At 40.2% G+C, this 11,481-nt stretch overlaps 1 long non-coding RNA gene across 2 annotated transcripts in view; it reads left to right on the forward strand.

Moving 5' to 3' along the window:
* The window catches only part of LOC120887267 (uncharacterized), a 45,813-nt gene that overhangs the window by 24,871 nt on the left and 9,461 nt on the right, over positions 1 to 11,481 (forward strand). For both annotated transcript variants that reach the window (XR_013426562.1, XR_013426561.1), the window contains exon 4: positions 8,091 to 8,245. This is a non-coding gene — a long non-coding RNA (uncharacterized LOC120887267). The remainder of the gene's footprint in view (positions 1 to 8,090; positions 8,246 to 11,481) is intronic.

Consider the following 11,481-nt stretch of genomic DNA (forward strand, 5'->3'; position numbering starts at 1 on the left):
TCTTAAGGTAGTTAGAGATCTTAAATGCCAATGTGCTAGCAGTGAGGGTCTAAAAAGTGGAGATATTGATGTGTATTTTTTTAAGTTGTCAATGGACCTCTATTTTATTTATTTATTTATTTATATGTGGTGCTGAGAATCAAACCCAGTGCCTCACCCATGCCAGGCAAGCACTCTACCACTGAGCCGCAACCCCAGCCATGATGCGTATTTTTAATAGAGATCTACTACGCATTGAAAACTAGCTTTTTCTAATCCTCTCAATATTCACTGATTCTGCTTTATAGACCAAATAATAATAATAATAATAATCTGACTCACAGAAAGGGAAAGGAATTAATATGTTAAAACTTCTTACAATTGGGGGTTGGGGTAGAGCTCAGTGGTAGAGCATGTACTTACATACATCAGGCCCCAAAAGCACAGGAGGAAATTAAGATCTGTCTCCAAATTCAGATCCCACATCCAAAATATAAGAAAAACAGAAATTCTTTCTTTAACTTGAGGATAAATGAGACATCATCTAAGTGGTGAAGAGAAACTCAAGTATGACTCTTAAGGAAACAATCACTTGGTGGTCTTCTTTTTTCTTTTTTTTTTTTTTGCCTCTTCAAAATATAGTTTATAATAAATTTAATTTAATAAAACAGTCTGCCCAGACATTGACAGGGTGGAATTGAAAGAGAAAGGAGGAGAGTTAGAAGAAAAGAAGGAAGAAAGATAGAAGGGAGAAAAGAAGGGAGAAATGGCAGAGAGAAAGGAGGGAGGGGGAGGAAAGGAGACAGAAAAAGAAGGAGAGAGAGAGAGAGAGAAAAGAGAGAGGGAGTCAGGGAAGGAGGGAAGAAAGGACCGAGAACTAGGTGGCGAATGGTGTATTCACTAGACAAATAAATCCAGGGCTTCTGGCACTTGTTAAGAATTTTCAAGACAATATTTGAGGATTCTTAATACAATACAAATTTTCCAATACAAACTTTTTCTCAAAGTTTGATTTGTTATGAAATTTTGTATAAGAGTTGATTTCTATTTAAGCCTATCTTTTCACTTACAAAACAGAAATCTGGTCTTCCTCCTCCTATTAGAGTGGTTAGGATGAGACAAGGATTTACACTGAGCGTTACTAACCCTAAGTATTAATGAGGCACTAAAAACTTTTGGCATAGATAGGGTTTTCTTTCCCCCTGACTTTCACAAAATATCTTTGTCCTCTTTCAATAGCAAACACAGAGAAATTATTTCACACAGATGAAAGAGCCTACAATATGGATACCAACTTAAAATATTACCATTCTTGGAAACATGATTTGGAAATGTGTGAGAATAAAAGACAAAGCTGAAAAAAAAAACAGACACACCCCACTGGAACTCTCAGCAGGTGTAATTCCATGAACAGGCTAGGGTTCGAAGTGAGGAAATAAGAAAATTAGAAAGCAATGAGCCATTAGGGACTATTTAGCCTCAAATAACAGAAAACTTTCTAACAATATCTTTTAAAGAATTTATATTTATTCCTATATAAAAAAAATTCTAGAGATCAGCCTCTGTTCATTCTGGAAACATGGCTCTCCTTAATCAGTTCTTGCAATAACAAAATAACTGAGGCCTATAACTTATAAAGAGGCATGGTTTGTTTTGGCTCACAGTTATGTGTGTTACAGGCTTAGATCAAGAAATCTTGTGGCTTTGGGCTTCCGGTGAAGGCAGCACATTGTGGTGGCAGTGTAAAGCGGACAAATCACACACCTCATGAGCCAGGAAGATGAGAGAGGAAGAGGAAGAGACCAGGGTCCCACAGTCCTTTTCAAGGGCAAGTCCCCAATGAGCTCTCCTTAGGCCCCATCTCCTAAAGTTTCCCTATCCCCAATAATGCCACCCTGAGACCAAGCCTTCAACACATGGGCCTTTGTGGGACCCTACCCATACTCACGCCATAGCAATAGCCCCATGAAACCAGGGCACCCATGATTAACTTTTTTGTTAATCATGGGTACCCTGGTTTATTTATTTGGTTGTCACAACTTTAGAACCCGATGTGCATTCAAATCAAAAAAAAAAAAAAAGAAGAAGAAGAAGAAAGTAAAAAGAGGAGTAACAGTTATATCTCCTTCTTCTGTGTATTTGAGAAATCACAAAAGCCCTCCCAAATCCCCCTAAACTTCCACATATTGGTCATTAGCTCAAACTGTCCATCAGGCCTCTGTAGGTACAGGTGAGGCTGGGAAAGTCAGCATTAGCAGAGGCAAGCAAGAAATGAAGGAGCTGGAGATGGGTATTCAAGTAGACCACAGCAAATTTTGTTACAATTAATGTCAGGATCTGCCCAAACTATCTTTTCATTTATGTGAGGGTTGCCATTTTTTAGATTTTTTTTTTCATTGCTAGGAATTGAACCCAGGGGTGCTTGACCACTGAGCTACATCCCCAGGCCTTTTTAGTTTATTTTGAGACAGGGTCTTGCTAAATTGCTGAGACTGGCTTCAAACTTGCAATCCTCTGGCCTTAGTCTCAGGAGTAACTGGGATTATAGGCATGTACCACCACACCTGGCTTGAGATTTTTTTTTTTTTTAATGAAGGTGATGTGGCAAATGTTGTAGTTGTGGTCATTCTTTTGTACCCTTGCCCTATTTTTTTATTCTTTTGATGCTATGACTAACTACTCATAAAATAGAATACTCTTCCCAAATATTACAATTGGGTTTCTAAAGTTCACAAATTAAAGAACTGTCCACTGAGGGGGCAGGGAAGGGGCTTAAAATCAAATTTGAATTTAAGGGAAAAGTCTAATAGATATTGTAAATCTGCTAAAATAAATCTGCAAAGAAAAAGCAAAATATAGACAACAGTAATAATATACATTGCAAATGGGTAATAAGATAAAAGTTCTATAGTACTATCTTATGATGTCAGTCACTTGCTAGAAATTGTTGATAATCTCTCCAATATTTAAAAAAAAAAGCTTGTTTATTCACTGTGAAGTTTTGTTTTTAAATCCTCACAGTGCCGTGTATTTATATTTAAATATACATGTATATACATATATATAATTTATTCTAATTATTTATAAATGACAGTATGATGCATTTTGACACATGGTACACAAATGGAGCACAACTTCTCATTCCTCTGGCTGTACGTGGTGCACAGTCACGCCAGTAGTGCAATCGTACATGTATATAGGGTAATAATGTCTGTCTCATTCTACTGCCCTTCCCTTCCCCACCACCCCACCCCTCCCATCACTGGCCTCTGCAAAATCCAAAGTTCTTTCATTCTTCCTCCTGCCCCCTGCTATTCAGCAGCATCTGCTTATCAGAGAAAACATTCAGCATGGTGCATTTCTTTCCTAGGCCCAATATTGTGTTTTTCCCATGTTATGACTTGGAGCACTTAGTCTCTGGCTCCTAGGTCTTGCCCCAGGCCTGACAGCCAGCCTCAGCCTTCTCCTGGTCACATCATTCCAGAGCCCTCCCCTCCCCGTGGCTCCTCCCAGGTGCACACTATACATGCAGTCCTCGGCCAAGGTTTAATTTTACTCATTTGCTTTTATCTTTCCTAAGATGACTTTGTAAAAAGGTTCTCATTCTGCTCTGTCGGCTATTTCCTTTCTATACTCCTGATACTTGGCTCTGTCTTTTCCCCATAGGAGTTGACGTGCAATTGACATGTTCTAGAGTCAAATTCTCCCCAATTTGGACAAGATATAAAGAAGTAAATCTTATGTTACAATTTAATGAAGCAAGAACTTGCAGTTAAGGATAGATTGACTAAATATCTAAATACTTAGAGATATTCACAAGTAGAGCACCCCAGAGGAAGAGAAAATCACATCTCTACTGACAGACAGGCCTCTGAAAGCATTACTTGCCTTGCAGGGGCTAGACAAGGTCACCTTGAAGTGTGGCTGTTTTCCTAAGAAATCACCTGCTCAAAAACACTAAAACAGGGCTGGGGAGGTTTTGTGGCTCAGCAGTAGAGCACTCACCTAGCACCTGCGAGACCCTGGGTTCAATCTTCAGCACCACATAAAAATAAATAAGTGAAATAAAGGTATTGTGTCCAACTACAACTAAAAAATAAATATTTTTTTAAATATTTTTTAAAAAAACACTAAAACGTCTAAGATTAGGTGGTTATCATGGCACACACCTATAATTCCAGTTACTCTGGAAGTTGAGGCAAGAGGATACCAAATTCAAGGCCAGCCTGGGCAATGTAGCAAAACCCCCATCTCAAAAAAAAAAAAGGTTTTTTTTTTTTTTAAGTTCAGATTTTTTTGCTTGCCTGGCTGTTCAAAATGCAAGTCCTCTTTTATGACAAGGCAATTATGAATTCTAGAGAGCAATTTTTAGATAAGAGGGGTAATTAATAGGTATCCTATATTTCAATGCCAATCACTAAACCATGATTCTGTGGAGTCATTCTGGCTCCTCTACTGAGCTTCACCCTTTGTCTTCCGTGTATGTTTCTGTTTCCAGAAACCACTTTACCTCCCCAGGTCACTGGCTTTTCTCTTTCCACATTGTAAAGTCTCAAGGCCAACATCCTGAAGAGAAGCCAGCTGCTATACTAGAAAGAAGAGAAATCCTAGTGAAAATTGGCCAACCAGATCAAATTGTGCACCTTGGTCTTTGAGGAGAGGGACTTGAGCATGCTCATGGGATATGACTCTGGAGGAAAGGTTATCTCCACCACAGTTCAGCAAATATATTTTAATTAAACATCTGTGTGTCAATCCCTGTGCTGGGCACTTCGGAGGACCCTGAAGTAGGGGATATCACAGAACAGTGAATAGGGCAGCAACTCTGCAATCAAAGAGACCTTATTTCTGTCCTGGCTCCCTGCAACTGAGTTCAGTGAATCATGAAAGCTCTCTAATTTTGTTTTTCTCATTAGTAAAAGAGGGAACTGACTAATAGGGGTTTGGAGACGACTGAATTAGATCCTATAGGGACTGGAAGTTTGGATCCAAGGTAGGGAGCTTTCCTAGCAAGCAGAAGGACAAGGGTTCCATCCCCATCACCCCAAACAAAACTAAACCAAAACTACATCATTTGCACAAGTCGCCTGGAGGGCTGGGTCAGTGTTATTAGGAAATGTATGTTCTCATAACATTGCATGTACTTGAAGAAACACAATAGATAATCAAGTATTAAATAGCTTAGTAATAGCAATAAGTGCCATTGGAATTCAGAACTAAGGAAAATATTTGGGCCATGAATACTGTTCTTAAATAACTTATTTCTGATATCACATAAGGAGTATATACTCCTGGAAAATTAGGGGCAGAAGGATCAAAAAAATAAAGAGAAGAAATGTTTTAGTGATGTTAAATCAAACTCCACACCTACATAACCCATGAAGCATGGTTTATGCCAGAGATACTTAAGTCCCCATGATCTTCTAAAGGAAGTAAGAATATATCCACAGAATAATTGATATTTAAAATGTTGATAGAGCTGTATATGAAATACTATGTATCTGTTAATAAAAATGGGAAAGATATTTTTGTCCTGCCTTGAAAAGGTAGAATACATTATCAATTTAAGAAAAAAAGTTTAAGAAGAAACTTATTTTGATTTTTTTTTTAAGTATGTTTTCCTCTGAGGTTTGAAATTATCTGAAATACTTTGCATTTGCCTTCACTATTGTGGTTTTTGGTTTTGGGTTTTTGGTTTTTGGGGTTTTGTTTCGTTTTGGTTTTTGCCATTTAGTAACAACAAAAAAAGCAAATGTTCTAAGAAAGAAAAAAGAAGCATATAAAAGGAGGTGAAGGAGAACAGGAGACTTCTCAAACCCAGAAATAGAAGAAAGGGGGCTTTCTTATCAAATGAGCAATGGGGCTGAGAACATTTCCAGTGTGAAATGAATTAGGGGTGTGGTAGCCTTCAACCAGGGCTGTGTCAGCAGGAGATAGGACATCTGATCCCCAACACACTGTTGATTTGGGGGAACCACAGATATCTCATTCAGAGCATTCTCTCCATCAAACTATTCAGCGTGACTCAGTAACATTCGGTGGACACCATTTGAAAGACACTGTTAAAGGACAAAGGAAATACCTGCTTGGTGGACTGTGTGAAGACCTACACTTCAGTATTGACATACATTCATTCATTCATTCATTCATTCATTCATTCATTCATTCATGTGTTCAAAGAACACTTACTGATGTGCAGACAGCCAATGCCTGGCGACTGGATGACAGTCTGGCCTCTCCCAGGCTTGTGAGCTCCCACTTATTTATTTATTTATTTGATTGGTTGGTTGGTTGGTGGGTTTTTGGTACTGGGGGTTGAATCTAGGAACGATTAATGACTTAGCAACTTCCCCATCCATTTTTTTATATTTTATTTAGAGACAGGATCTCTCTAAATTGCTTAGGGCCTCACTAAGTTGCTGAGGCTGTCTTTGAACTCACCGTCCTCCTGCCTCAGCCTCCTAAACTGCTTGGATTACAGGCAAGTGCCACTGTACCCAGTTGGCTCCTCTTTTTGACACCATCATAGTGATAACAGCAATAGTGATAGCTGAAGTGATCCAGAAGTATTTCTTTTTTTATCTATTTAATTTTACTTTTTACACAAATGGAACACAACTTTTCATTTATCTGGTTGTACATGATATACAGTCATACCATTCATGTAATCATACCTATATATAAGGGTAATACTGTCTGTCTCATTTCTTCCATCTTCCCTCCAATATAGACCCCCTCCCTTTCCCACCTTCCCCTCTGCTCAGTCCTAAGTTCCTCCATTCTTACCTTGCTCCCTCCCCATTATGGATTGCACTTATCATTTGACCCAGCCATCCCACTACTGGGTCTATACTCAAAGGACTTAAAATCAGCATACTACAGGGAAACAGCCACCTCAGGGTTTATAGCAGCTCAATTCACAATAGCTAAACTGTGGAACCAACCTAGATGCCCTTCAATAGATGAATGGATAAAGAAACTGTGGTATATATACATAATGGAATATTACTCAGCATTAAAGAAGAATGAAATTATGGCATTTACAGGTAAATAGATGGAGTTTGGAGAATATCATGTTAAGTGAAGTAAGCCAGTCCCCAAAAACCAAAGGCCAAATGTTTTCTCTGGTAAGTGGATACTGATCCAGGAGTATTTCTTATAAATTAGTACAAAGGAAGAAATAGTCTTAAGCTGCAGGCAGGTCTTCTGATCATGATATTTCAAGAATTTCTTTTTTAATCGTCCCATGGTTAAAGGAAATAAAATGAGGCAAAAGAAGAACATACTTTTGATCGTGTCCTAAAATCAGACAGCCGTGGAGGCAGAATTACACAGAGGGGTTCAATAGACACTGCTCATATTTGTAAATTACTATTGGCCAGGAACATGCATTATTATCTCATTTAATTTTCACATCAGCCCTGGGAGGCATTGACACTCCAAAGAGTGAAGCAATTCACCCAGGGGCAGCACAGCTTCCAAGTGGCCTTTTCACCAGGATTTAAACCCTCATATCTTGCTCCTTTAAAATGCATCAATACACATTTTAAGTACTGAAAATGCAATACAAAGTAAAGCAGGCCCGTGGCATCTGGAAACTGGCAAATACAAAAGGCCTTGGTGTTGGTATGACTATTCTGGCCCTTGTAGCTGGGCCATGGTATTCTCCTGTTGGACACAACTTCTGAGGATACCAGCACCAGCCAAGGGGCCATCCCATGACCCTGGTGAAGTGGGGCAAGAAACAAGGTCACTCTGTAAGCCTGGGTGAGCACAGACAAAAACAAGAGCATTGCACAAATCACAAAAATACCAGACCTTATCCTGGATAAAATAAGTGACAGTGGCTTCCATTTAAAATTTGAGCCTTGCTTCATTTCTCCCACCTCGTCAATAGCATTTATGAAGATACCCCCCAAAATTATATCTACTTATTGGTAACATCCAATGCAGAAGATTCCTTGACTCCTCCTCCAATTCACCTGACATGGGCCTGAATCGTACAGTATAGGTCATTTTGAACACTCTTGCTGAGTTGCACCATGGAACCCTGGAGTAAAAGTCTCCTTTTTTGCTGAATTAAGCACTGAACTTCATTTGTTTACCCACAGGTGTGTTCTTGGTGGTGCTTAGCCGCAGGGCATTAATAGAAGTGGACATTCCCCCAGATTCAGCTGAAGTGCTCACTGCCTATGACTCGGACCCCTGGATTCAGCAACTCTCAATCAGTAATATAACTGGCCAAGCACCCTGTGTCTGGTGGGAGGTGAGAGCCTATGGAATTAAGCCCTGATATTTCCTTGAAGCCCTTCCGCATTGGGCTTGTTTTGCTTTACTTAGAATAAGGTCCCTTGGTATTTTTGTGGTATATAATCAGGCTTATGTTGTTCCTTGGTGAAGTGACATAAAATGCCCTCTGCCATCAAAGAGTTTAAAATCTAATTGGATGTCCATCTACACTATACATTTTGACATTTCCACTGTGAGTAGAGAATTAAAACAGAAAGGAATCTGGCTGAAATTTTCCTTATTAACTTTGGCGTTTTAGAAATATCCAGCACTCACAGAGCACTTACAGAATCAGGCACTATGTTGAGACCCCCCACCTTGGTCATCTTCTTTAGTCCCCACGAGGCAGGAACTATGATTATTCCATTTTGCAGATGGCACAAATGAGGCCTGAGACTTTTTTTAATTCTCTAACAATACATATCCAAAGGCCAAGGAACTAAACATGGCAGAGCTCAAATTTGAAAGCAGACAAAAATGTTTAAACCCAACACTTCCTAGTATGTACTCTATATTCATTTTTATAATAACATTTCTCTGGAAAGCATTTTTTTATGTCACACCATGGGTCAAATCATGTCTCTCCACTTAGGAAGTACTTGTAGTTTGATTTTTTAAAATGAAAGCAAAAGCAATAAAGCAAGTATTAAGCATAACTCCTTGCAAAACAATAGCATTAGTATTTTCTGAATGCCTTTGAGCTTCAGATTACAGCCTCAAACTCCCAGTACTGCAGAAAGCTCTGAGGGGCCCCATTTTCTGAAGTAGATAAGAGACCTAGCTGTTATCATTGCCACTACCAGCCCCTATCAAGGCCGGACACGAGGGGGATTTTGCTCTTTCTGTTTCAGACTCCTCCTCCCAGAAAACACAGGTGAAATGCCACCTCACTCTGTAGCTATAAATCCCATCCAAAAATTCTTCAGCATCCTCAAGCCTAAAAGAATTGGTGTGAGAATCTAAATATTTTGACTATAAATTGGAGTTTAGTTAGAAAGCCCAGGCCCACTTGTTACCCTGTGACAAAAATGAGAGAAGGAAGGTTCACTTCCTTCCTGCCTTACACCAGAGGGCAGAGAGATGACTCTGCTTCCACACACAGGAGGGGTTAGCTTCAGAGTGTGCTCAGGAATCAGGATTTGGGTAGAGGAGGGCCACAGTCCATAGTCCACAGGAAACTACCTTTGGGACAAAGCAACACACCAACAGAGAAGAAGAAAAAATAGGCAAAAAAGAAAAACCAGAAAGGAAATAACTTGGCAAATGTAATTGAAAAAGTGAAATGTCTTTTTGGCGGATGAGCAAGACTCCCAATGGGTATCTGGAGTCCCTCCTCCCCCTGCCAGGGACCAGTCTGACACCTCTAATTCCTTCAGGATCTCTGTGTTCCTCTTATCTGCAGAAGAAAGGTGAAGCCTGAGGGGTTGGGATGAAAGAGAGCCTTGGGAGCAGGTGGAAGGGTTTGTCTTTTTTCCTAGAGTAAAGGAAAAACAGGAGGAAGTTGAGAGGTGGCCCAAGGTCTGGAGGCTTCTGCAACAGCACAGGCTAAGGTGATAGGAACGAACCTGAGAAAGGGAGAGGGAAAGGAAGAGGGTGCTGACATAGAGACAATATCCAGGTGAACATTAATCACTGGGCACAGTAAGAAGGGAAAGGCGGCCTTCAACCAAGTGGCCAGACTTGAGCTGCTTAGGAGAGATGATCTGGGGGAAGGGGTGTGGGCGGGATGCTCCCATTGAAACCAACAGAGACATGTCAAGGAGAGCCAGCTTTGTCATTAAGGTGAACTCAGTGAATCTGGAGTGTCTGCAGACCCTCTGAGGAAAACGCACAATGCGTCCTCAGCCACAGCTAGATGAGCCCAGGATGTCAGGCAGGACTGGAGACCCAGGGCCAAGTGCTGGGTGCATGTTGTGTAAAACACTGTACAGGAATGACCAGTGTGGGAGGGGAGGTGTATGGAGAAAACTGTTTTCCAAAAATATTCCATTCCTGGCATTTCCCCAATTTGTTCTTGGCCAGCTGCCTGAAGAGTGAAGTCCAGGCTCTCCATTTGGAATATTCTTTCTATCTTTCTTCTCACTCATTGAATTGCTTCAAGATTCATTTAAAAAGCCAGCTTTTCTGAGAAGGTATCCTGGACTCTTCATTCATTCTGGCTCACTTTCACCCATGTTGCTTATGCCCCTCTTTAGTTCTATTTAGCATTGAATGGTACTTAATTAATTCACAGAGGGGGATGAGAAGAGACAGGTTGAGAACAGGAAGTACAAGAATGCCAGATCAAATGTATAAGAGAATAAAATCCATTGACATTTAAATATGCACTCAACGCGAATTATCTCCTGATTCCAATGAGCCTGCAGGGTAGGTAGCGCATGTTTTCTTCATTAGTCTCATTTATAAATCAGAAAACTGAAGCTCAGTTTGAAACTGTCAAAAGTCTATAACTGTAAATAGGAGTTGGACTTATTTGTTCATTCTTGTGTTTATTCGCTACTTGAGTATTAATTGAGCTGCTAGGTACTGTCACAGGTACTGTGATTCGAGCTGACAATGATGGATTATACCAAGCTTTATTCTAGTGGGAGAGAGGGAAATAAGGGTTTAATATCATGTTATGAAGCAAGAGTGTTATGAAGAATATTCCGTAGAGTAGGATGCAGAGAGAATGGGGTAGGCAGAGGATTGGGTCTCTGTGTCCTGGGTCCATCCTGGGCACCATGCTGCAAACTCATTGAAGGAAGCAGTGGTCCTGAAGAGTTGCACAGCTGTCTCCTGGAGATGCTGCCTCAGTCTTGGACCCTGACATTTGAGCACCAGAATGCATCCAGCATTAGGTGCCCGCCCCAATCCCAGGCCCTGCAAAGCTCCCCATAAACTCCCACAAAACTGGATTGCCTTACCTAGATTCATATGTAGCCTATAAATTCCATAGAGGCCAGAGTCACTGGCACAAGTTTATAATATATATGCAGATCAATCAATTGATTGACAAAATAAAATCAATTAAAATAGTGGAAGACTGTTCTCTTAATTCCATACTTATGAAGGTTACATAAGATACATACAATTCTATGGAGAGATTTCCAGGACTATGTATGTATGGGGCCCTCTCCAAAATAATGGTGGGCCTCTCTACCATTCTGTAAAGCCAAGAAGCTCCCTTTCTATGCAAACCCTATTGGGTAGCCCAGGACCAAATATATTCTA

The sequence above is a fragment of the Ictidomys tridecemlineatus genome, chromosome 10 (genome assembly GCF_052094955.1).
Source record: "Ictidomys tridecemlineatus isolate mIctTri1 chromosome 10, mIctTri1.hap1, whole genome shotgun sequence".
NCBI classification, from domain to species: Eukaryota; Metazoa; Chordata; class Mammalia; order Rodentia; family Sciuridae; genus Ictidomys; species Ictidomys tridecemlineatus.